Consider the following 4,681-nt stretch of genomic DNA (forward strand, 5'->3'; position numbering starts at 1 on the left):
GGGGAAGGGTCGGACGGTAATAATCATGTCAAAGGAGAATGGTGAAAGTTTACTTTTCTATCAAGCAGCACAGAAGTATATCTGGTGTTTCCCTAGAAGATAAATTAACTAGAGAGGTCAAAGGTTAGGCTATGTGACGCCATAGACAGGAGAACAAATGAAAAACACCTTGGATAACAATAAACATGTATCTAGGTTTGAACATTGTTGAAAACATTTGGGATAATGGAAGTACACAATTGAACTAGGTCTAGTGCATTTTAGACCTTTTTTAAATGTTAAGATGTTACATTTATACTTTTAACAGAAGAAACACACACAATCTCCAGTGAAGTGAAAATATTTTCAGCACTGAATCAGTAACATCCAACCCTGGGCACTTTAGCTCAGTTCTTCCCTTTCACTCTTCCTTCCCATCAACACCTATTTAGATGCCACCCACAATACTGAAACAAAATACCCCCACTGGCTTCAGCACAGTGGCTCCTCACCTCAATGCCTCCTATCCTGGCTACTTTTATCAGAATCAGAATCAGCTTTATTTGCCAGGTATGAGGACAAATACAAGGAATTTTGCTTTGGATCGTATTATTCACATTGTGCTTACTCATACAAAACAAACAACAAAACAAACAATATATACACACTACACAGGTTGAGACAATAGTGCAGTGAAGAGTGCAAAGTATGCAGGAGAAATTTATAATTATGATAGTTTATTTTAATTATCGAGCATAGTGCAAAGGGTACTGGAATAAATAATATTATGTTATTATGTAAGTATTATATTACATTATTAACCGTATGAACAGCTCTGAAATAGAGGATGAGAATGATGAATAAATAATAAGTGGAACCATTAAACAGACTGATTAGAGACAGTGTTGTTTGGGTTTATTTGTGACAGAACTGCTCATTGGTAACAGTGCAACATTGAAGGAAGAAAAAACTGTCAAGGCTGCCTTGGCTTTTTCTCCCCTTCACATATTCCTTGCCAAGCTTATGCTCTGCCATTTCCATCCAAGCCGCCGACTCAAAGCCCAGCCCACTACCATCTTTAGTGCCGGCCAGGAAAAGTAGATTACAAAAATAAAATGTCATAAACTCTATGGAGAGAAAGCATAGGTTGTCAATTATACATGTGCCACTGTGCTGCTATCTCTGACTCTCTTTCTCCACCCACTCCAAGCGACTTGGCCAAGGCTGGCGCGCTCTCAGTCTCTCCATGCTATCTCTGTCTAGATCTGACATCTGTCTTTTATCGCCTTGCCACATGCACACTCAAACCTACACCATCCCACATGGTTGCCGGAGGAGAGACAGTTGTCACAACCAAACCCAAAATATTCTGACAGGTTAGAATCCAGCATGGTTGAAGCAGTGAGGGAAGCATATATGTCTACATGCAGATGCCTCTAAAAATAAACAACCTTACAGGAACCCACAGAGAAAGATGAATCTAGTGCAAAGAGCATTGCCTTGCTTCTAATAAAATGGCAGCTTCAGTAGAATTTCTTAAAGGACTTTGGTTTGGTTTGGTTTATCTGTGTGGTCATGAACAACATAATGCATACAATAAATAAATATAACAATACAGATACAGTGGTTAAAAGATCCCACAAGTTCCAATTTGGCGAGCTTCTCATCAGTTCTGTGAAAAAAGGATGAATGCATTTTCACTACAACAAACTGTCAGGTATGCTAAATCAGTGTGTTCCTATAAAACGCTGCCAAGGGCGCGACTAAGCTAGTTTTAACATTTGAGCTAAGGTTTGGCAAAGCTTGCTAGTTAAAAATAAGCATGCACTGAATAAAAAAATGACTATGTTGTGGATAGACTAAAACTAGTCTCATATTGTAGTTGCAACAACATCAACTGATGACGTAAATTAATAAACTTCATTGGCTATAATAGCTAAGAAATAGTCTACAAAATACACTAAAGATACTACCAGAGATGCAGGAGGTCACATCATTTTTTAATAAGCAATGTAACTACAGAAATACATAGACATATATCCATACTGCTAGAATCAATGCAACTTACTCCTTCCAGAGATGAAAAGATCTATGATGTCCATCAAGGACAAACATCCATAAATCCATTTAGAACTCAATCAGACAAAATGAGCAGGAGCTCCTTGTAACTTTAGATATGATTCAGGTAATCATCAGTTTTTCTAAAGGCGATTGTTTTCTGTGCAGTGTAATCAGGAACTGCTAGCAGCAGACTTTCCAAGGTGCAGATTTGCAAAAAGGTCAAGGGAATAGAGGAAATACGCCCAGAAATACATAGTGGTGTGGAGAGTTTTAAACAAACAGGCCAGCAGAAAAAAAGGTTGGCTGGACAGAAACAAAAAGCACAATATTAAACTGACTGGGACAGAAGGGAAATGGCATGTGTATAGTGAGGGAGCTGATTAAGGGGAATGGGGAACAGGTGTGTAGGAAGCTGGGGATCGGTCATAGTGGAAGGATCAGAGGAGGATAGTTGGAAGGTGAGTAGTAAAACATGGCAGGTACACAGGCGATGGGTAAAAATATACCAACTGATATTAAGAGCTGGTTGGAGTTGTTGAGCAGTGCAGGATGAAGTTTGAATTATGTTGCACAGGGGTTTATGTTTTACCTCACGTTGTATGTAGTGTTTTTGTCAGTATTTTTATTTATTTACGTATGTTATGAACACATAAATATTAGGTTTGCCTGGACGTAGTCCCATTGCACACAAAAACAATTTTATTTGATTATGTATTTTGTGATTATGTTATAGACTAATGAGTAAATATGGCGTGCATTTTTTGTCATTAGCATAATCATTTCTTTATCACAAACACACAGATCACCTATTCCATTATATACACACCCTACAGTTCTTTTAGAGAAATATCACAAAATGGCCTAATATGCAACTCTGACTTTCATTTAAAGGGCTGGCTCAGAATTTTGGAAATAAGACCTTATGTCCAAGTTAGCCAGTGTGTTTTTTATCAGTAGAGACAGTTTTCAACACTTTTCATCCAGTCGTTCCAGTTGCAGAGTTTGCTGGTGCAAGGCTAGCGCAAGTCAACAGTATCTGCTAGCCTGCCATTGAAACCAGTCTTACCCATTCTACAGTACACCAAAAGAAAATAAATTATAACGCTAGACTATTAATGTAAATGTCTGTTGATAAAAAAAATGTTAGAAATAAAACTACCCTTGCATCTCAATGATCGCATTACATTTTGAGTGACTATATTCTCAAAAGCGGCGGAATTTTACTTTGCTCCAGTTAGTAGTACTGCGCCAAAAAGTAAACAGAGGAGCGCACTACAGTTGGGACACCTAGCTAGCTAGTAGTAGCCTTGTACACTGTTATTGAAGCATTGGATTGGAAATGAAAGACAAGGAAACATGGTGATGCAGTGTGCATTTAGAAATTGTAAAAATAAACCGAACCGATGGTCACCAGTACCACCAGTTTCTATGGCATCTCCTGCAGGTGCTGTTCCTACGGACGCTCTCTCTCTTTCTACCCTTTTAGCATCCATCTCTATCAGTTCTTTGTCTATGTATTTTGGCTGCTGTAGCCTGTGCTACCAACTACAGGGAACAAAGTAAAACTATCTCAATTTGATGCAAGGGTAGTTTTATTTCTAACATTATTCTATTAACAGATATTTACATTGATAGCCTGGCGTTATAATTTATTTTCTTTTGGTGTTTTGTGGAGTGGGCAAGACTGGTTTTAATGGCAGGCTAGCAGATACTGTTGACTTGCGCTAGCCTAGCACCTGCAAACTCTGCATCTGGAAAGACTGGATGAAAAGTGGTTAAAACTGTCTCCATTGATAAAAAAATCTCCACACATGGCAATAAAAATAAACTGGCCAACCTGCACAACCAAACATACCAAACAAGAGTTCCAGCCAATAACGACAAGAAGGATTTGGGGGTTAGTTTGCGGAAGCATGGAAGGGAGGGGATGAAGAGATGGAGGGGCGAGCTAGCGTCCATATCGTTTGAAAATACTTTGACTTAAACGTCAACAAGAAGTGCTGTCATCCAACAACGCTTAGATCATCTGCAAGACTTACACATTTATACTTTATAATTTTTACTTTTCTTTTTATGGAGGAAAATAGATCATGCTTTTTTTGTTTGATTAATGTAGGTATATGGCTCAAATATTGTGTTGCTTAGTATATTTTGTGAGCAGCTAAACTACTAACTTTTTTGAGGGTATGAAAGGGATTACAAAACAATTACATATAAAATGAAATTATAGAATGTTGATGATGGATTTCTAACAACTTGCTGTGTTTGCTGCTTGCCCACTTTCAGTGAAAATCCAAATACAGATATATATATAGATTGAAAGATGGACTTTTTATTACTAAATTATTAAATTAAATTATAACTCGGACTGTGTTTAAAAACAAGCAAAATAGAGAATTCCTATTTCCACCCAACTCTAATAAACTGAAGAATTGTAAATGGACTATTTTTATATAGTGCTTTACTAATCTCAACGACTATTCAAAGCGCTTTCACATAGTACAGGAACCATTCACCATTCACACACTGTGGCCAAGGCTGGCGTACAAGGTGCCACCTGCTAATTAGATAAACACTCACACACATTTACACTTTGATAGCGCAGAATTGGGGGCAACTTGGGGTTCAGTGTCTTGCCCAA

At 37.9% G+C, this 4,681-nt stretch overlaps 1 long non-coding RNA gene across 1 annotated transcript in view; it reads right to left on the bottom strand.

Moving 5' to 3' along the window:
* LOC116687154 (uncharacterized) overlaps positions 1-4,225 on the bottom strand; it is an 11,190-nt gene extending 6,965 nt beyond the window's left edge. Inside the window, exon 1 of the long non-coding RNA XR_004331473.1 lies at positions 4,215-4,225. This is a non-coding gene — a long non-coding RNA (uncharacterized LOC116687154). The remainder of the gene's footprint in view (positions 1-4,214) is intronic.
* Positions 4,226-4,681: the final 456 nt, after the last annotated feature.

The sequence above is a fragment of the Etheostoma spectabile genome, chromosome 3, assembly GCF_008692095.1.
Source record: "Etheostoma spectabile isolate EspeVRDwgs_2016 chromosome 3, UIUC_Espe_1.0, whole genome shotgun sequence".
Lineage (NCBI taxonomy): Eukaryota > Metazoa > Chordata > Actinopteri > Perciformes > Percidae > Etheostoma > Etheostoma spectabile.